Genomic DNA, 22,510 nt, shown 5'->3' with positions numbered 1-22,510 from the left:
CTGCCTTCACCATACACCGTGGAAGGCAGGGATGGACTGTGAGGTCAAAACCGGGAATTAAGTCACGTTCTCTCTTCTCAAACAGCACACACTTTTCTAAGATATTTCACTAAGTCCAGCTGGGGAAAATGTTATTCGTACATTCATTTCCCAAGTCTTACTGGGGGTATATTTGGGGAATAGTGAGGATTCCAGTGGCTGGAGCAGAAAGAGAGGGAGAGAAGCAGGGAAATAATAATGAAGGATGAAGTAAGATTGCATATGTTCTTGTAAAGAACAGTAAGGATTTTGATTTTTACTTTGAGTGAGGATTTTGAGCAAAGGAACTATATGATCTTTGAGGAGGAAGGTCGCTGGTAGCTGTGTTACACACAGACACAGGACTCGGGGTAGAAGCAAGGGGGCCAGTTAAGAGGTTTTTGCAATAATCCAGGTGAGGGAACAGGCGGGGGCCATGGGGATGGTGAGAAGTGGTTGGATTCTGGGCATAACATATTTTAAAGGTAGAGCCAACAGAATGCCATCACTATTAGATGTAGAGCAACAGAGAGTTCTGTAACAGACATACAGGACTCAAGAATGACACCGAAACATGTGGTCTGAGCGAACGGGGACGGAACTGTCGCTGACTGAGACGCTGCTTGTCAACACCTGCAACGCAGCGGATTCTCCTTCTTCACCATGGTTGTGTTTCGTAACGCTGCAGCAAACACTGAGTCAGCAAATACTAGCCATTGCTCCTCAGGGAAAAACATTCATCAACTTTGAACTCAAGGCCAACAGCGCTAGAACTCATGCCTAAAGGAAGTTACTCTAACACATGTATTGTCTCCCTAAGGCACGTCATAGTCTTTCTGTGCCTAGGAGCATGGGACAGTGCTGCAGCACTATGCTTGAGAGTCATTTTAAATGACAAAATAACCAATAAAAAGTACAAAGATACACCAAAGAGACAACAAAAAGGGCACTTCTCTATAGTATGAGAGCCAAAATGAGAAGGCACAGTTCACCTGGGAACATCAGGCAATTCAAATTGATCACCACTCTGTACACGTCCACAAATGACCATGAAGGCCATGCAAGTACTGATTTGGGTATTAAAACCAAATTTTAGCAAGTAGATGAATTTGCAAATACATTATCCATGGATAATGAGGGCCAACCGGATACTGAGTGCTCTGATAACGATTTTTAAGGACACAGGAGGAAGGAAGGAATAATAGAGATCAGGGAGAAGAATCAAAGAGGTCACACAGAGGCTGGTTTTCCTCGATTTGCCCTCTGCACCCACAGACTAAGACTGGCTTACCAGCCCCTAAGAATGCCTAAACTGGAAGTCACATTCTCACCTGTCAATAAGGCAGACCAAGCATGTGGGGAAAAGAAACAGCACCCACCAAGGATAGAGGCAAGTCATGTGCACAGCAGTGGGGCCAGCAAGACAGTATGGAGCCATGGAGATGTTGGGGAAAGGAGGCAGCTGGCCAGGACTGAGACACATTCAGCGGCCACAAATCATGGCCACCATGCTTGCAGCCCCAGTGTCACCACATTTTCCAGATTTTCAGGGGAAGCTGAAAATTATGCTTTTCATGAAAAAGGGGCTGGGGGGAAGTCAACTAATTCAATTTACAAAATAATGCCTGACAAAAAAACCCCCCCAAAACAAAAAAAACCCTACAGTCTCCATTGGGCTTAGATGCCTCACCAGTGGTTATAACGGACCTTATTTCCACTAGTATTTTTACTTTGATCTCTTTCTACATTCATGTTTAATGGAGGAAAAAAGTTCCAGAGTTGGGTTTCAAAGTAACTAAACAAAAATGTATAAAAATTCACATCTTCAGAATACTGTGATATATTTGCACTTTCCCTTATATTTGTAGGGCATTACCACAGCTTTAAGTATGCTTTTTTCTTTCTTGTCTTCCTTTTTTTTTTTTTTTTTTTTTTGGCATAAGCATGATCGTGGACTTTAATCTACACAGGCTGATTGAAAAATAGCTAGATGTATTTAAAAAATAAATCCACCAGGGTTTACACAAACAAGTACTATTTTACTTCACCAGTGTTCCCTGGAGGGCCTTCACTGTTACTCAATTTATGCTCTTAATCCTCATTCTTGGAACTGGTTTACCAGTGACGCCATGAGGCCAGCCATTTCTCCTTCACAGTCTAACTAACTAACTTGAGCAATGACACACCTTGGGAAGTGGGCTCCAAAGGGTGGGAGAAATCACAGAATAAGCAAAGGTCTATCTGAAGCATCAAATTTACCCAAAGTTTTGGCAAAGAAAGTTTGAATTTGTATACTAGGAGAGTCAGTCTGTCATACATGAAAAGTGGTAACTTTCATATTTGGGGAGTTAGCACTGACTTTAGGTAAATGGGGACAAAGTGTATCCCTAGGGTAAAAACAAATTATTTCAGTGACCTTCTGGTTAAAACATGTGACTCTGAGGGAGTGACAGTAGAACCTACCTTGTTTTCACATAAAACTGCTTTTCACCTTATGACTCGGTATTTCTTTTTAAGAGATCTGTTGGTGCTCTTCCACTGTTCAACAAGTTACCATAGACTTAGCAACTTAAAATAACGCTGGTTTACTGGTTTCCCAAGGTGTCAGGCAGCGGTGTCTACTGAGAAGCTGGGATTCCTCTTCTAAGCTTGCTGGCCCCCTCCACACTTCCTCTCACACATCCAGTATCTCTGATGTCAAGAAAACCTCAGTCCCTTTCAAGGGCTCACTTGATGAGGTCACACCCACATGAATAATCACCCTTCTGATTTAACAGCACCTGACCAGTAACCTAATCAAAGGACTGATCTTCCATCCTACCCACATGTCCCACTTACCCTCAAGGTGAGAAAATCATACAAGGTGTACGTATGCACCAAGGAGCAGGAATCTTGGGGCCACCTTAGAATTACGTCCACTAGAAGAGGCAGGTGTTATTACACATCTGTAAATAACATAAAGAATTATCTGTTGCTATAAATTATTTTAGACTCTTGCTATAATTATGATGATGACCGCTGAGTAAAAAGAAAAAAACTCCTTATGGAGAAATCTAAATAAAACAAGTATCAAAACTACCGGGTGTTACGATGTGTGCCCTTGCCCACACACTACTTGGAGGCATACAAATTTATGTTTTTATTGTCTACCAGGATTAAAATAGGAAGCTTACATTGTAAATTTTAAATAAAATATAACAGGATAATAAGGTAAACTTAGAACACTCTATAATCTAGAGAGATTCTGAGAGTCATGGATTTATACCTAGGGAACCCATTAGTAAGTATTCTGTCCAAAACAAAAGTAGGTAACAGTAGTTATCAACCCAAGTAGTCAACAGCTGTCAACCCAAATGGTTGGTTGTACTTAAGTGCTTATTAAAATGTAGGTTTGGTTAGGGAGATGGAAATAAGTGTACTGCTGCATTAAGAAAGCTCTGAGCATGGGGGCGCCTGGGTGGCTCAGTTGGTTAATCATCCAACTCTTGATTTTGGCTCAGGTCATTATCTCAGAGTTGTGGGATCAAACCCTGCATGGGGGCTCTGCACTCAGCACGGCGTCTGCTCAAGATTCTCCCTCTCCCTCTGCCCCTCACCCCACTCTCTCTCTAAAATGAATACATAAATAAATAAAATCTCAAGAAGAAGAAGAAGAAGAAGAAGAAGAAGAAGAAGAAGAAGAAGAAGAAAGCAAGCCCTGAGCTACATGAAAGCATCACTGAGCCAATGAGATTTTAAACTGATCATGCACAATATTTCTTCCATTGCTGGTGAGAGTGTAAAGAGCACAAGCACTTTGGAAAACTGTTCAACAAAAAATGCCTATCAAAGCCGAACATACACATTCCTGTGATCCATCAATTCCACGCCTGGGATCATGTGCAATAGAATTATGATCTACAGGGGCGCCTGGGTGGCTCAGTCCTTAAGCGTCTGCCTTCGGCTCAGGGCGTGATCCTGGTGTTCTGGGATCAAGCCCCACATCAGGCTCCTCCACTGGGAGCCTGCTTCTTCCTCTCCCACTCCCCCTGCTTGTGTTCCCTCTCTCGCTGGCTGTCTCTCAGTCAAATAAATAAATAAAATCTTTAAAGAAAAAAAAAAAGAATTATGACCTACTAACACCAGAATGCAGAACAAAGGGCACCAATCTTTGGAACAGCCCCAAATCAGAAACAAATCCTCAGCAGATGGGCAACCCAATGATTGCCCATCAACAGCAGAAAGGAGAGAAAGTAAATTGTTATATTTACACAATGTCATGCAATACAGCAATGAAAATATACAAATTCCATCTACACAGAACAGCATGACTGAATTCCACAAATATAACTTCGAGCGAAAGAAGCCAGAGATAAAAGGGCTCATACTGTAACATCCCATTTATATAAAATTCAAAAGAGGGCAAACTAAAGCATTTAAAGTGAGTAGAGTGCTTACCTTTGGGGAGAAGGGATTAGTCATTGGAAAATCTCAAGGTGGGAGTGCTTCTGAAGTGCTGAAAATTTTCTATTTTCTACTTTTTATTTGAGTAGTGGTTACAGACATGTGTTAATTCCAGGAAAATTCACTGAGCTGTATAATCACGATGCATGCGCTTTTCTGTATGTGTGTTTTCATTCAATAAAAAGTTTACTTAAAAATCACTCATGCAGGGATAGGCTGTTGGTAATGTCAAAAGAGTGAAGTGATCCCATGCACTTCGTTAAATTTTTAAAAATATACTGGAAAGCTTCTCAAAGGAGAGAGAAACTGGAGGGGAGTTAAACCTCAAACACTAGCACCTGTAAGAATAAGTACGCATTGCTAGATTGCAGCTTCCTGGCCTCAGAGTACTGCCCTCATGGCTAAGAGTGCAGAAAACAGTGCGAGCAGCTCCACATCCTTATTGGCTAAAAGGGTAGGAGGTTAGCTGGAAATCAAGTGGGAAATCTTGGGAGCATGAGAACCTTAGGATTTAAATCCAAATTCAGAACATATAACCTGTCTAAATCACTGGCAGACAGCTCCACTACAAAGGCACAGGGAGATCCTGGTAAAAGATCACAGCAACAAGGAGCAAAAATATGCCAAGTTAATGATTTTCTTAAATGAGTGTACAAACGTGCTCAGCTTGGGCAACAGAAAGCCTGAGGGGTTAAAGTCCAGACCCCCAAACCTGAAAAGCAGCTGAAAATTAATAGTGTCCCTAGAAGCAGGGAAAGCACAGAGAGTAAGCCTTGTATCTTCCCAAAGACTTGGCTGATTGTCAGTTCTCACAGGGATGAGCCAGAGGGCCCAGGCAAAAAAAGAAAAAAGAAAAAAAAAAGTGTAAGTGGAAAGAAACAGAAAAGGGCAGAGGTCTAAGTGAATGCACATGATGGAAAGACAATGTGCAAGACGAGAAGAAAACGTCAATCAAGTACACCATATGCTGAGCCATAAAACAAGTCTCACGGGATTTAGAAATAATGAAGTATTGCAGAATAGGTTCTTTGTCCACAGTGAAATTAACTCAGAAATCAACATAAACACAGCTAACAGGTGGAAATTAAACAACTCATTGGAAAACACAGCATATCAAAAATGTATAGGAAGTATATACAGCAGTACTTTAAGGGACTTTATGACCTTACATGCTGACATATAAAAACAAAAAAAGGTCACTAATCAATGACCTAATCAAAGGGTTGGCAAATGTTTTCTTAAAAAGGCCAGATAATAATTATTTTAGGCTTTGTGGGCCACATGGTCACCATTGTAACTACTCAACTCTGCTATTGTAGCTCAAAAGCAACTGTAGACAATACTAAAGAGGAATGACCATGACTGGATTTCAATAAAACTTTATTTACAGAAACAAGCATTGGGCCATACTTGGCCTCTGGGCTATAGTTCGCCGATCTCTGATCTCAAAGCTTTCACTACAGGAAACTAAAAGGCAAAAATAAACTCAAATTAACAGAATAAAAGAACACAGAAAATGGCAAGAATCAGTAAAATACAAAACAGAAAATAGGGGCGCCTGGGTGGCTTGGGGCGCCTGGGTGGCTTAGTCGTTAAGCATCTGCATTCGGCCCAGGTCATGATCCCAGGGTCCTGGGATCGACCCCTGCGTCCGGGCTCCCTGCTCAGCGGGAAGCCTGATTCTCCCTCTCCCACTCCACCTGCTTGTGTTCCCTCTCTCGCTGTGTCTCTCTCTGTCAAATAAATTTTTAAAAATCTTAAAAAAAAAAAAAACAAAATAACACTAAAAGCCTACTCTTTGAAAAAAAGTTGATAAATTTCTAACTAGAAAAATCATGAAAGAGAGAGAGGAGAGAGATATAAAAATTGCCAATATCAAGAAGTAAAGGAGGGAAATCACCAGAGAGCCTATAGACGTTAAAAAGATAATTAAAAAAAAAATTTATTAACAACTTATAGCCATAAATTCAACCATGTCAATAAGACGGACAAATTCTTTGCAAGACATAAATTATCAAGAGTATTTAAGAAGACATAGAAAACCAACGTATATCTATTTTAAAAATTGAATTCATAAGGCACCTGGTTAAGCATCTGAGTCTTGGTTTTAGCTCAGGTCATGATCTCAGGGTTGTAAGATCAAGCCCCATGCCAGGCTCTGCGCTCAGGGTGAAGTCTGCTTAAGTTTCTCTCCCTCTGCCCACACCCCTGCTAGCTCGCTCTCCCACAAATAAACAAATAAATCTTTAAAAAACTGCATGGATAGTAAAAAACCTGACCAAAGATTTCACACTCAAATGGCTTCACTAGTGAATTCTATGAGTTTTGAAATAATACCAATTGTAAAAGATTAACATCCAAAAGTTGTAATATCAACCTACTAAAAAAGAACACTATATAATCATCTTAAAAGAGGCAGAAAAAGCATTTGACAGAATTCAATACTGCTTAATGATAAAAAAAAAAAAGTCTCAGAAAACTAGGAATAATAAGGAGCTTCCTAAACTTTATAATGGATATCACTTAATGGAAAGATTTTCTTTCTCCCCCAAGTTGGGGACAATTACTACTTCAACTAAACATTGTGCTTTAAATTCCTAGCCAATATACTTAGGCAAGTAAATAAAAATAAAAAGCACACAGATTTTTAAAGAAAGAATTAAAGGTTTCTCTAATCATAGATGACATAATAATATACATGGAAAATCCCAAGTAGTCAATTTAAAAGCTGACAGAAATAAGACATGAATTTAACAACGCTGTAGGACACAATGTCCATACACAAATTGTATTTGAATACGATAATATCTCTATATTAGAGACAAAATGTTAAAAGTGGAAATGAGATGATGGGAGCTGCACAGGAGCATTTTGTGTTTAGATGGGAGAAATAACAGGAAGTTTTCTTATGGGTCTTATTCAGTAGGGAGAGAGAAAGATCAACATAAGTGAGCAGGAGAGGAGACAATTGCTGGGGCAGTGCACTGGAGTCAGTGAGAGAGCATGGCACCTAGGGAATGAAGGAAGGAACTGCATGAAATGTGATTATCTTACAGATCATTTCACCTGGACAAGAGGAAAGACATGGAGCGGAGTCAGGGGTAGTGCAGATAGATGCGGGCGTGTGTGTAGATGTAGCTGGGGAACGTGGGCTTATTTTCCGACTGCTTTCATTTTGTCAGCGAAGTCAGAAGCGAAACCATCATCTAGGCTCGAAGACAGGAGAAAGGACTGTCAGAGTTCTGAAAGGAAGAGACAGAAGGTGGGAAACAGCTAAGTAGGTGTAAAGAATCATAATACGAGGGGTTTCTGGGTGGCTTAGTCAGTGAAGCATCCGCCTTCGGCTCAGGTCATGATCTCAGGGTCCTGGGATCGAGTCCTGTGTTGGGTTTCCTGCTAAGTGAGGAGTCTGCTTCTCCTTCTCCCTTTGTGTGCTCACTTGCGCTCTCTCTCAAATAAATAAATAAATCTTAAAAAAAAAAAAAAGAACCACAGTATGATATCTTGACAGTGTTAGGGTAATTCCTGGAGGTCATGGATTCTGGAGACTAGACATTGGTTTTCCTCCATCCATGTTCAGCTGCATGTGGATGAATCGGGCAGAGGTGGAGCAGGTGTTTTACGTTTTAACGTTCTCAGCATTGTCATTTGGCCAGGCAAGTAGAAAGAAGTAGAGAATATACACAGAGGTAATGACGGATAGGGATTTTAAGGTGACTATGGAGGGCAGAGAAATCATCAGAGTTGAAGGACAGTAAAAGGTGGTAGAACTAATGGGCTGGAATTCCCAGTGAAGTCAAAGAAATATTGGGTATGTTACTAGGAGGTACATGCTTGCAGGATGGAAGGTGGTGATAAGAAAGAGGGATGAATGAAATCATAATTTTTGAGGGTGTATGATTATTGGTAATAAGAAATGAAGTGAGTGGATAAGACAGAGCAGAAGACACAGTCATTAAAGATAAGTTTAAGGAAGAGAAATTTACAGGGCACCTGAATGGCTCAGTTGGTTGGGCATCTGACACTTGATTTTGGCTTGGGTCTTGGTCTCAAGGTCATGAGTTCGAGCCCCATGCTGGGGCTCCACTCTGGGCATGGTGCCCACTTTAGAAAAAAAGAGAGAGAGAGAGAAATTCTGAAAAAGTGATATATATATGTATATGTGATATGTATATCACATATATCATATATTATAAAACATGATATATGTGATATATATCATATATAATGTTATATGTAAGAGATGAATTATATATAATTATATAAATTATTAAATGACCAAGAGTTAAAACAAATTATGTTATTCTGTTACACTATTATATTATTATCTATATTTATATATACATATATATCATATGTGTATATATTATATACATATTATTAAATGACCAAGAATTAAAACAAGTTACATTAAAAAAATAATAAAACGCCAAGAGCTAAAGTCACCCCAAAATGAACACAAATGACCCAGAAGTTGTGGAATGACAGCAAAGATAATGGGAAATTGGTGACATAATGTCATGACATGATCTTCAAATATGAAGCATTTAAGACAAGTGAAGAGGGAAAGATCTGGTAACTGAAATAGTAACAAAATTTGAAATCTGAATGAAGACCAATAATCCTAAGATTATGGGAACCAATCAAATGGAGATTTATATGCAAGAAATCAATAACCTCCTCAAGGTCCCTTCCAATTTTAACCACTTGCAGTAGCAATAAGATAGTTTGACATGCATTTTTCAAAATTCACTCTGAGTCATTTCAGGTTTAATTTTTTAAGAAACTATTCTGTTGGTAAAAAAAAAAAATCCATCAATCTCTACTGAAAAAGATAAAGAGTATGTCTATAAGTAAAAGGCACTAGCCAGTTGGTCCTTTCAGTGGATAGTGTAAGGGACTTCATTTCTCAGCAAATACACTCCCCCAAAACTTCTCCAACATGACCTAAAAATATCACACAGCATCCTCCAGGCATTTTATAAAATTTGTACTTCTTTCCTCAGAAATTACCCCAACAGGTGGGAAAATACTAAGTCAACGTTACCATTTGCATATCATATTTATGTAATCTTTCTTTCTGGAAATCGTGTGACACTAAATATGATATTTCTTTCTGGAAACACTGTGACACCAAGACCAAGAAAAGAAACTGCCTGATAGCCAGTGTTAACCTTTCGTCATTTCAGCCAATATTTCACAAGCGATAAACTCAATATAATAGTATTGTAACCAATAACCAAGAGACAGGCAAGAAATTTCCTAGTGAAAAGTAACGTGAAATATCATTTTCCAGGAAAAATACTATGATATGGAGGATAAAATGTGCATGAATTTTTTAAATTAAAAGAAGACGTGGGGAATCTTGACATTTTGAACATGTTTGGTTGTCTCAGCTCATTTTCATCAGTGGTCACGGCAGCCCACCTCCCCATCCCAAGCTTGCAGGTTCACTTTCTTTTGCTGTGGAGTTCATTGTTGGAAAGATGGAGAAGCAATGCTTTGTGTTAACTCCTTTCATCATGGACCTGAAAATTCCTTCAACCTCCTCTTCTTTTCCTTCCTCTTTTCCTCCCCAGTCTACCCTGCTCTGTTTCTGGAGAAAAGTGACTTCACAGGTGAGGCTTAAGCTAAGAGATTCCAAGAAAAAACCAGGTAAAGGAAGGGGCAAAGTTGGGGGCAGAGCTATGGGTTCAGATGACAGGAAAAGGACAAGGATCCTGGACAGAGGGGCTCCAGAAAATTCCAACTGACCATTTGCTGACCAGTGGTCAGTATAAGTGTAATTGGTTGAGAGCTACAATTATACATTCCTGAAGGTTATTTGACATGGGTCACATCTCTATATAAGCAAGTACGCATTTCAGAACCACTCACTGACTTTAAACAGCAAAAATTTTAAGAACTATACAGCCACTAATAACAATTACATGTTGATATTGCTTTTACAGCTCTAAAAGTATTATCACAGATGGAGGCAATGTACAATTATCCACAGACTATTTACAAATTTGTAGGTTTTCTAGACCTTTGGCATTTCCCCATCTCTCTGCAATTACCTTGTTTTGGGACATTTCACTGCATCTCACTGCTTTTGGGGGGGGGGCACTGTGGAGAAAGAGCAGATCCCAGTAAGTCAAGTTCACCGTGTACTCGTAACCCCCAAAACAGCGACACATGGAGGAGGCTTAACTAACTAGTCCAGTCAAAGTTCTGGATTTGTGAACTGCTTTCCCACTCATGCATCCCTTCTATCCTTTAAACACAAGGGGAGAAATTTTTCTAACATGTTTCTCTGTTAGACCAGAATCATACCAAATACAACTTGAAACAGTCGAGTGCTCCTACGGGTCCCTGCATCTGCAGCTCCAAGAAAGTCACACTGCTGAATGTTTCTACTGCTTCTACTTCCAAATACCACCTTCATTTTCTCCCTCTTTTCTCCATTTTCACTTGAAATTATCTTTTTGCTAGCCAAACTCCTCCTACAGAGAGGTCTTAGAATTCTTATGCCCATGTTAGCTGCCATATCCACCACAGAGAGAAACAGTAAGATGTGAAACTAGGTCCACTTGGGACCAGAAGTGGAAGGTCAATGAGAAGAGTGAATTTTTATTTTGTCCACTATACGTACCAGGAATAGTTTGTCCATAACCCCTATTAGGGAAAGCGTGTTTTTCCCCCTTTCACTTTCTTTTTGTGTGAATGAGTATCAAGGAACAGTTAGTGGAGCCTAACGTGAGGCAGAATTTAAGAATAAGATTACTTAAATATTTCAGTTCAGATGGCTCCTTCAAATGTGCATGTCCCTCTCATTGCTTTGATCTCCATATTTCACCACTTATGATTTGAATAACTGTTCAGATTGTTTATAAAGACACATCATGCACCATGGAGTAGCAGGGGATGTAGCAATAAACAAGAAACTATGCAAGCATCCCATCTGTGCAGGAAGCAGCTGCCGCCATGGCGGGATGGAGGAGGGAAGGATGGTGGGATGGAGGAGGGAAGGGTGGCAGGACAGAGTAGTAAGGACGGCAACAGCTCTGCCACGGCAGCCTGCAGTCAGCTGAAGACATATATGAAATTACCTGTAACATAGGAGTTTGCAAGCAAGAATGAGAGCAACTTTCTGCTTTCTCTGTATATGGAGCCATGCTTCAGGGAAAAGTGTTAGAAGGGGATATTCTGAGGAAGCAACTCAAAAGCCCCACTGCCCCACCCTGGTCTCTCTTTCCCTTTCCACATAATTCTCCAAAGAGCTAACATAAGATGATGAAATTCCCCACTATATGAAAGATAACACAAAGTCATCCACCCAGAACCACACAAATCTATGGCAACAAAATAAGAAGAAAAGATTAAAAAAAAAAACCCACAACCCTTTCCCCAAAAAGGCAGAGGAAAATGGACACTTCAATCAAATTAACATACTAAATGGAGTCGATTAAGTTAATTCAATTAAATATGGATTCTCTGAAAGGAATCTACCTATATCACTAAAGAAAACCAACTAACCATGAGAGGAGAGCAAGAGAAGAAAGGGACAAAGAGGAACTACAAAAACAACCATAAAACGAGTAACAAAACTGCAATAAGTATATACCTATCAAACATTACTTTGAATGTAAATGGACTAAACACTCCAATCAAAAGACATAGGATGACAAAATGGATTAAAAAACAAGACCCATCTATATGCTGCCTACAAGAGATTCATTTCAGACCTAAACACACCTGCAGATTGAAAGTGAGGGGATGGAGAAACATTTATCATGCAAATGAATGTGAAAAGAAAGCCAGCATAGCAATACTGATACCAGACAAAAATATTTTATAACAAAGACTGTAATGGGGCTCCTGGGTGGCTCAGTTGGTTAAGCATCTGCCTTCAGCTCAGGTCATGATCCCAGGATCCTGGGATTGAGTCCCACATTGGGCTCCTTGCTTAGCAGGGAGCCTACTTCTCCTTCTCCCTCTGCCTTTCCCTCTGCTTTATTTCTCTGTCAAATAAATAATGAAAATATTAAAAAAAAACAAAAAACAAAGACTGTAACAAGAGACAGAGTAGGACACCACATGATCATAAAGGTTATAATCCAATGGGAGGATATAACAATTGTAAATATTTTGCACCCAACATGGGAGAACCCAGATACATAGAGCAGTTAATAAGAACAAAAAGGAAGTAATTGATAGTAATATAATAACAGTAGGGGACTTTGATACCCTATTTACATCATTGTATAGATCATCCAAACAAAAAATCAACAAGGAAACAGTGGCTTTGAATGATACATTGGACCAGATGGATCTAACAGGTATATTCAGAGCATTCCATCCTGAAACAGCAGAATACACATTCTTTTCAAGTGCACATGGAATATTCTGCAGAACAGGTCACATATTAGGCTACAAACAAACCTCAACAACTTCAAAAAGATCGAAGTCATGCTACATATCATATCTGACCACAATGCTATGAAACTAGAAATCAACCACAAGAAAAAATCTGGAAAGAGCACAAATATATGGAGGTTAAATAACATGCTACTAGACAATAAATGGGTCAACACAGAAAATCAAAGAAGAAATAAAAATACACATCAACAGATGAAAATGGAAACACAAGGTCCAAAATCTTTAGGATGCAGTAAAAGCTGTTCTAAGAAAAAACATTACAGCAATACAGACCCACCTCAAGAAGCAAGAAAAATCTCAAGCAAACTAAACAAGCTAGAAAAGAAGAACAAACAAAACCCAAAACCAAGAGAAGGAAGGAAATAATAAAAATTCAAGCACAAATGAACAAAATAGAAACTAAAAACCCAATAGAACACATCAATAAAACCAGGAACTAGCTCCTTGAAAAGATCAACAAAATTGATAATCCCTTTGCCAGATTCATCAAATTAAAAAAAAAAAAAAAGAGGACTCAAGAAAGCAAAATCAGAAACGAAAGAGGAGAAATAACAACACCATCGAAATACAAAGGATTATAAAACAATGTTATGAGAAACTATATGCCAAGAATTAAGCAGCCTAGAAGAAATGGATAAATTCCTAGAAACATATAACCTACCAAATCTGAATCAGGAAGAAATATGAAATTTGAACAGGCTGATTACCAGCAATGAAACTGAATCAGTCATCAAAAAACTCTCAACAAACAAAAGACCAAGACCAGATGGATTCACAGGTGAATTCTACCAAACGTTTAAGGAAGAGTTAATACCTAGTCTTCCCAAACAATTCCAGAAAGTAAGCAGATGAGAGTGGGGAGGGTGGGGGGAGCCCTTTTCTCAATGTACTCTATGTGAGAAATCTCCTCACACTGATGAGGGAGCAGAAGGCAAGCCGAGGACAAAGCACAAGCTGACACCCCACAAACCCTACAACCCCCCCACACCCACCCCACACTCCCAGGTGGGATCTGTGAGCCATCCCTCAGGCACTCTGGGCTGCCCTAAAGCTAAGGGAAGGAAAAACAAACTGTTAACTTACGGAGATTATAGTCCTGCAAGACAAGTCTCCCTCATTTTACAAATGTCTTAGTGATTTACAAGAAAAAAAGCATTATTATTAATAATTTAACTTCCAGAAGGAAACTCCCAACTGTCTTAATGTTAATGCTTCCCTTGAGGGAAAAACTACCTTGACTTGACAATGGCAAGGCCTCCAGAATCTTGTAGGTCCACTTCAGCATTGGAAAGTTCTTTTGAAAACCACAGTTTCCCATCACCCAGGCCTTTTCAAAGATGTACCACTCTCAACAACCCTTTTGTTAAATAAAAATCCTATAGTCTGAAACGTAAAAAAAACAAAAAAAACAAAAAAATCTCCCTTTTTTCCTTAACCCCAACTCCCAAGTATAGAATCAGTCACACCTCACAATACCCAGGCAGCGCTCTTTCTGCCCATGGGTCCTGTCCTTGTGCTTTAATAAAACCACCATTTTGCAGCAAAGATGTCTCGAGAATTCTTTCTCAGCTGTCGACTCTGGACTGCACCAAATCTCACCAAAAACATTTCCAAAAACATCAACACTACCTAAGATACTGCATAATTCACACCAAGAAAGAAGAGATCCTAAATATGAAAAACCATCGTGCACCACCCAGACCTGATTCAACAACAGAAGCTTCATATGGTGGCGGGGGAGGGGGGAACACCTTCAGGGCCTGAATGCTTTTTTTTCCACCACCAAAGAAGACATACTGGGGAGAAGTCTTGGAATGCAATGAAAAGTAGTTGGCGGGGGCAGGTATCAGAGAAATAATAATGTAAAGAAATACAATATGATTACAGGGAACAGCATTACCGTGTGACTCAGTCAACAAACCTCCTTGGTTTGAGGTTATTTCTCATTCAAGTCCCGCTACACTGGCTCTTACTGTTCATCCCTGCCTGAGGGCCTTGCGAAACTCTCCCTTCCTCCTGGCATCCTGCAGGTATCTAGGACAGGCTCCTTCAAACCTTTGCTTAAATGTCAAGGAGGCCAATGAAGATGACTCTGATGTTTGTCTGACGAACCGGGAAAAAGGAATTTTAATTAATTGCCAAGTTGTTCATAAAAAATCAGCATGCATTTGGAGAAGTAGTAAAGTGGCTATACATTTATGAAGGAGAACAAGAAAGAAAGGGAAAAACTGTTGGGCAGCAGAGCCTTTCAGGGTAGAAATCGCAGAAGGGTGATGCTGGGGACACAGCTGGCTCTGTGTGCTCTCAGGCTCCAGGGGAGCACAGCCGAGTACCCACCCTTCTTATGCAGAATCACACATCACAGGCTCAAATGCTCCCAGGCAGTGCGACTAAAAAACCACCAGGGGATAAATTCAATGATCACTGCAGTGGATACTTTACTTAGTGTCAGCAAGATGATATGCACCGCAAATGCAAGACCAGTATTATCAGATTTTCCAGTTTTTCAAGAAAAGCTGAAACTCTGAATTTTTAAATGTAAAAAATTCTTATTTGAAAGGTTGGGAAGCCATTCAAAAATTTTAAATGCTATAACCCAAACAAAACATTAGGTCTTAAAGTTGCATTCTTACATTCAAGTGAAGAAACAATTAAAGATTTAGCTATTCCATGCATATCATGACAGGCTGGAATTGAAGACTTAACGAACTCTATTCCAAAATATATTATACAGTTGAAACAGAATTCTTACGGTCTGAAAACGTGTGCTCTTGTCAGCAGGGATTATTTTTGTTTTTAAATGCTTTTCCGAACTAGGTGGACGGTTCTGTCGCTAGGAGAGATTTATTTAATTTGTAAGGGTCAGTCATGATAGCTTTATTTGGTTTGTTTTTAAGGTTTTATCCTAATTCTAAACACCTTCTAAACATGGGTAATCCATCTTTTTTGGTGAGGATGTAAAACAAGAAAACGGTCCTATGATTACCCCAGGACTCAATCCACCCATGTGTCATTGCTAAAGAAAAGAAAATCAAGCAAATTCTCCAAAAACCTATAATGTTAAGACTACAGACACGATACTAGGGAGAGAAGGAACAGAGAAGCAGTGGTACAGAATCAAACCAAAAACCTTACAATTAAAATGACAAGATTGATGATATAGTTGAGAAGTACAAATGTGAGTACCACATTCTTAAAATAGAGGACGGCTAATATAAAATTCCAAACTAGGATGCTGAAGTGCATGAGTGTCATGTGGTGGGGGACAGAATTAAAAATGGTAAAGGTATTTTCTTGTTTCTGTAGAGGGAAGGCAGAATGATTACTTAACTTTTGATATTAGTGAAAGTAGACAGGGTAGAAAGTGGTTGTAACAACGAAGGGGGAGGTTGGAATCACAGAAAAGTATTGTCTCTCGGTCCAATGTAGGTAAGTCACAGCATTGTTGAAATTTAAATACACGGGAATTTGAGCATGATAGTAGTATTACTATTAATACCTGATTAATATTAATAATTAACTTACTAATTAATAGTAATTACAATAAATGGTAGCATTATCCAGAAATTAATAATAACTAATATTAAAATTATTAATAATACTATCCAAGAATAAACAAAAAGCCTTTTGGTCTTGCCCAGCATTTCATCCAGGGGAAAGAAAAGAATAAACCTAGTAAAATGAAGCAACAAAGCTAAAGATAAGTTGTGAATTTATCCTACGGAACTCCACTTACTCCATATGATGATTAAACTCTTTAAATTGGGACACAATATAACAAGATAAAAATCTTCCTAATTTTGAAAAGCCTGCATTAATATTGGTAAAAATTTCTAATCAAGTTGGCACAAGTGTAAAACAAAGAAAAAAGTAATCCTACTTGTTAATGCAAATAAAATCACAAGCAAAATATTAGCAGAAATCAGATGCAATTTTATTAACTAAAGCATCATCCTCAAGGAAAGAAGTAGCTTCAGGAAAGCTACTGAATCATTAACCATTTCAACAGAAGGCCATTTTTTCATGGGAATTGAAAGAGCAATGGATGAAAGTCACCTCCCATTCCTCATGAAAACTCCCTCTTTAAGGCAGGATATATGTACCCATCCCCAATATGTCAAACAAACAAATAAACCACACACACACACACACACACACACACACACACAAGCCAATATCCTGTTTAATGAAGAAACATGCAGAAAATATATGTAATGCTAACAAAAGAAAGGGGATTAATTTCCTTACTATAGAAGGATTTGAAATCAATTTTAAAAACTCAACAACTCAATTAAAAGCAACGAGCAAAAGACATGAACAGGCAGATCACACATAAAACAGTAATGGCTTAAAATCATGAAATGATAGCATAATTCTGTTTAAAGAAATGTCCCTTAAAAATAGAATATCATTTTCAAAGTCCAGATCGGCAAGTATTAATATGTACAGTTGCACACACAGTTGGCTGGCTTGTGAATAACAGGTTTTCTCATACGCTACTGGTGAAAGTGAAAATTAGTATACTTCTGGAGAAAAATCTGGAAAAATGTCAACCCTGCTCTTGATTTCATCTCACAGGTAAACTCCTAATTGAGCACTCACACTTGAGTTCGTTGCAGCATTACTGGTATAATCAAGAAACTGGAAACATTAGAAGAGATTCAGCAGCTATGGCTGAGAAGGGTGAACACAGGAGGCAGAAAAGTTACTCTTCGCTTCAAGCTGTTGTAGACCTTCTGGTTTAGAGCCAACCCTTGTGGGCAGCCCTCTGTCCAGGTCAAGTTGTACTGTTCTCAGCTCCCTTACCAACTTTTCTTCCCTTAGAAGGCACCCTTACACCTCAACTTCCAGTCCCAGCCCTAATCTCCAAAGGTGTTCCAGTGCTCTCGGGCATCAGAGATGGGAAGAGCCATCTGGTTTAGTGCGAATGCAACACTGAAACTGGGTATTTACTGGGAATGCAACACTGAAACTGGGTATTCAGTAGGAATGCAACACTGAAATGGGGAGCAATCCGTATTTCTTGGATCTCCTCTACTTTTCACTGCAGCACGGGCACACATCGCCCATGCACGTGATCACCTCTCCAAAAGCTGTTGGCAAACAATGGAAGCTTCTTCCTAGACCCATGGCATGATCTTTGGGGACAGTGCTGAGATGTTGTGCAGCAGCTTCCCGGCAGGGCTGACATCTCCGCCACCCCCTGCCCCAGGATTCTCAGAGGTGATCCATCTCCACTGGTGCTGGGGGCTCATGTGTGTCCGTCCCATGCCTCAGCTAGCTCTGAAGTAGAAAGGGGCTACTCTTGAGTGTGAATCTTTCTAAAGGTCTCGGGAGATTCCCCCCCAAGACCCTCCACACCACTCTCTTGCATATTGTTCTTGCCATCCTGGAATCATGCCCTCTGCCCATTGTTTAGTGCACCAACTCATTTTCTATTGCTTTTCCAGGCATGGGAACAAACCTCTTTCCTCTTGCATATGCCACAGGCATTTCCATCTTGTATCTGACAAGGATTTATTAAAAGTAGCAGTTTACATTCTCTTGACATGTTGGTATGTCTTTGCATGTGTCCTGTATGTGCATGTACTTGTGTGTAGTGTGTGTAAGTGTGTATGTATGTACGTGGTCGGCAGACAGTGAAGCAAATCTCACCATGCTGTCTCAGGTTATTACTAAGGCAACATGCATTACAACGAGAATATTCACAAATGGGGGTTGTTCACACAAGAGTGCATAGGATACGCCCCATTTGCAGGAGAAACATACACATACATATACACATATTTCTGCTTGTACATACATTTATAATTTCAAAAAACACTTGTAAGTCTGCTGACAATTTCTGGGGAGGGTGTCTCTAGGTTACTTTTGAATGTCTTATTTTGCTTTTTAATGTTTTTTACACAAGCACTTTTTAAAAATATAGTTAATGAAAATGCAACTGAAAAACCACAAGAGAAAAATTTTTTAATGGCGGGAGGGAAAGAAGCTAGGAGATATCATTAGTCTTTTTTTTTTTTTTCCTGGTATTGATTGTCCCAGCTGTGCTGGTCCCTTATGCTTCAATCATCTGAAGTCAGAAAGCATGAATGCTTCCAAAAGGGTTATTTATGTTGCCAGCACTCTCCTCAAGGGTGAGTGAGAAGGCATTTTCTAGGTAAGCAAACTGCTGGGTAATAAGTGTGCTGAGCAACACACTTACAGAAATGTTCCAGGGAATGGATTTACTTGGAAATAGAATTAACCCTTGCTATAGGAGACTGTTGAGGCAAAGCACATGTCTATAAAAACAAGCTACTGCGGTCCTAAAACTATTCTTTGGGGCAAATTTTCATTGGTTTAACAAGTTGTTCGAAAGACCTCAGGGTCTTTTCAATTTGCCTCCCCCAGAACTGTTCAGTGCCGCCCGAGGGGTTCCTGAACAATGCCCACCTATGAGAAACATCATCTGCCACTCGGTGCACCCCCCCCCCCACAGTCACCACCTTCGATTGCTGCTGACAGGAAAGTCAGACACACACATATCTCCCCGTGACCCAGGGAACGTCCTCTCAAGTTAACTCAAGCCTTTTTCTGTTTTCCCACGCCCCCTGTGAAGCGGCCACTTAATGCTTTATAAGGGGGAGTCTCCAGTTAAATGTGACACCCACAGATCCTAAAACGTGCTCTCACTGAGAAAAGCATGCACTGTTTACTAGTTCAGCTTAGCTGCACATTACCAATACTCTTGGTCAAAACAGAGTCCTAAATAGAAAACTCAGGCAAGTCTTTATTTAAGTAGATCATAAACTCTCAGGCAATATGTGTGTGTTTCTTCTCTGTTCGTTGTTCAAGGAAAGGAAAGAGACCAAGTACCATTCCCACCACTGGACACGGAAATGCTTGAAGAGTCTCTGCTCACAGCCAATCCATCTGGCTCTCATCACAGTTCCAGTCAGTCTGTCCAACCGGGACCAGGCACATCTGGGTTCCTGGTAGGCAGCGTTTTAAATAGCATCCCTCTCAAATGCTACAACATAAGCATCACCAGGTAGAAAGTTGCCCCAAGACTGGAGCCCCATTCAACAGCTCATGGCAGGGTTGCTAGGTAATCGATGCCACTGTTCTTGGGTTCTCAGTGGCTTCGGCATGAACTATTCAGAATCCTGAAATTCTCCCTCTTACAATCTAACTTAATGATCATGAGACATAACTACTTCATCTTTTCTTCCAAGGTGCCCTCAACACAGCTAAAGCATTTAGCATTCAGCACATCTTTCCTAGTCCAAATTATCCCCCATTATGTAACCCGTGTCTGTTTCTCTTTCTAAACGTGTGAAAATGTCTTCTTCAGGTTATCAAAGTAACTTGCCCTTGCAGGGTGAGCTCTCCCAGCTAAACAACTGAAAATGTCCGAGCAGTTATAACTCTGAGTCTATGGGATAATTATTCTCACTGGAAATGGAACAAAGAAGAGAGTTTGTCAGGATTTTTCTACTGTGTTTTATTCTGCTCACATTTAGATTAAACCAGTAGAATGTATATAGCCAGACTCTCAAATGATTTTGAATCTTTTTGACATAAATTTAAGATAGAGTATGTCTCTACTGAAAAAACAGTATTGAAAATAAGTAGGCAGGAATGTTCATGTGCGAATTTGATCTCTAGAAAGATCTTTGGTTATGGACATCAGTGCTTAATGTATAAGATTTTTATAAGTTTAAACTCCCCAAATCCTCTCACCAAAAAAGAACATTTAAATAAATCCCAAACACAGTGTCTAAAATTTGACAGCAGTCTATTTCCAGTTACAAATAAATACATCTTTAAATTTAAAGATACTTCTTTCATTGGCTAACTTTTCCCTATGTTAACTAAAATTATTTTTCAAATTAGATAAATTTTAGATGCATTGTTGTCCCTTCCTCAACTGGAAATAATTCATTTAATCTCCAAGGATATGGCCCTAACAAAATGGCCAAGAGCTAAAATATAGAAAGATCAATGACAAGCTTGTATAAGGAAAAACTAACATGCAGATCCATGTTACAAGGCAATGATTTGGCAATCATTATAAAGCAAGTTAATGGTTACATAAGCAAGCATATAATATTGCTGAGGATAGAATATTTCTTGCAGGCAAAAAAAAAAAAAAAAGAGCAAACCTTAAGGAGCGACTGGCAATTTGGTCAACACCTTGGAGGCCTAGAAGGAGCTGATCTAGTGTATAATATGAATGGGCAGCAAGAATGTGGAGTGATCTAACTTCTACAATATCCAGGTATTTGTCATTCCATTGGGTCAAACCCTAGCTCCACAAATACCTAAGAACAAGGAACCCTCTATGCTTGTAGAGAGCATTAAACTTTCCCAGCAGTGATTGTGAAGGTGGGGGCGTGGAGTGACTGGAACCACCCTGAAAGGGGGAGTATTTTATCACTGACATTATATGGAATTGCTAGCACATGGTGATAATAAACAGAAGATTGACATTTGGCCTGTTCTATCATTGCATTTAGTTCTCTGGAACTCCTGCTGTGGCACTGCAGGCTGCTCATAATCTTCCCTTCCATAGACATGGCTGTAGCTCTTGCAACTAGGAAGAACCATTCCCATTGCCAGCCAGCCCAGACACCACCATCCAGGCATTTTACATCTTAGAAATGTGGTGGATGTCACTGCTGGTATTTTAAAGTTAGGACACTGAGTCTCAAAGCTGCTAAATGACTTACTGAAGGATGCTAATGAGTTCACACTGGGATAGGAGGGCAAGCATTTTAAACCATTCAGCCACTGTTACACCAGATATTCTATATTCTGAAAAAGTAACTGATAACCTATGATTGCTAATGTTTTAGCAGGAGAGTATTTTTGTTAACATGCAATGGTATTTAGAACTCCAGTGTTCCTTTCAGATAAAAACCAAAGCCCTTTTTTTGCTCCATGGTCCTGAGGACTCCACAGAAGCCCTAAAAAGAGGATGTTGTTTGTATACCGGGGAATGGGTATACAGAGACCATACAGGGCATCCTGAGAGACCACACACCAGGATCCTGGGTGGTCAATAACTCCAAGCAGGGCTTAAGAGACATGGAAACAAAAGGGAGGCTAAGTGTAATGGGCAACACACCCAGCGCTGGCATTATTTATAATTTTGACTCATTTCAGTCCTATACTGGGAGATAATTCTGTTTCCAAAGACAGTTGGTCTTTACTCTCTCAGTTGAGTACTCCCTTCAGGGCAACTCCAAAGTTTCTTTATGAAATATGCTTACATTCACTGCCTTTGAATTTCTCTGGCCAGAGTTGACCTTTCTATGCAACTAGGAAGGGAAAAATAATTACCATGCCCAATTTTAATTCTCATGCACTTGATCCTACAATTACTGTCCCTTGAAAATATGAGTTTAACCTCAGGACATTGACAGGCCCCATGTTATTAATGCACGGGTTTTTCCCTACCACTGTGAAGGAGTTCTGAGAGAAGACAGAGACCTTGGACTTTCTCCAAACCTTGGCCTTTCTAAATCTCTCCACCTTTTGTCCCTACATGTGGAAAGAACTGCTTTTCCTGCCCAGCTTTCAGTTTCTGTGGTTCTCTGTTTCAGCCATCCCAGTCTAAGCTAAGCCAGGAGGTGCTTTGGTT

General features: G+C 39.7%; 1 long non-coding RNA gene across 3 annotated transcripts in view; it reads right to left on the bottom strand.

The window, feature by feature from the left end:
* The window catches only part of LOC103666322, a 457,349-nt gene that overhangs the window by 56,738 nt on the left and 378,101 nt on the right, over positions 1 to 22,510 (bottom strand). For 2 of the 3 annotated variants that reach the window (XR_005835895.1, XR_005835898.1), the window contains one exon: positions 1,361 to 2,963. This is a non-coding gene — a long non-coding RNA (uncharacterized LOC103666322). Of the gene's footprint in view, positions 1 to 1,360; positions 2,964 to 22,510 lie in introns of those variants that run through there. The other variant, XR_005835900.1, reaches the window with a different exon arrangement.

Source organism: Ursus maritimus (genome assembly GCF_017311325.1).
Source record: "Ursus maritimus isolate PB19 chromosome X unlocalized genomic scaffold, ASM1731132v1 scaffold_X1, whole genome shotgun sequence".
Lineage (NCBI taxonomy): Eukaryota > Metazoa > Chordata > Mammalia > Carnivora > Ursidae > Ursus > Ursus maritimus.
The sequence above is the reverse complement of the archived record's forward strand: the minus strand, read 5'-3'. Positions and strand labels throughout refer to the sequence as shown.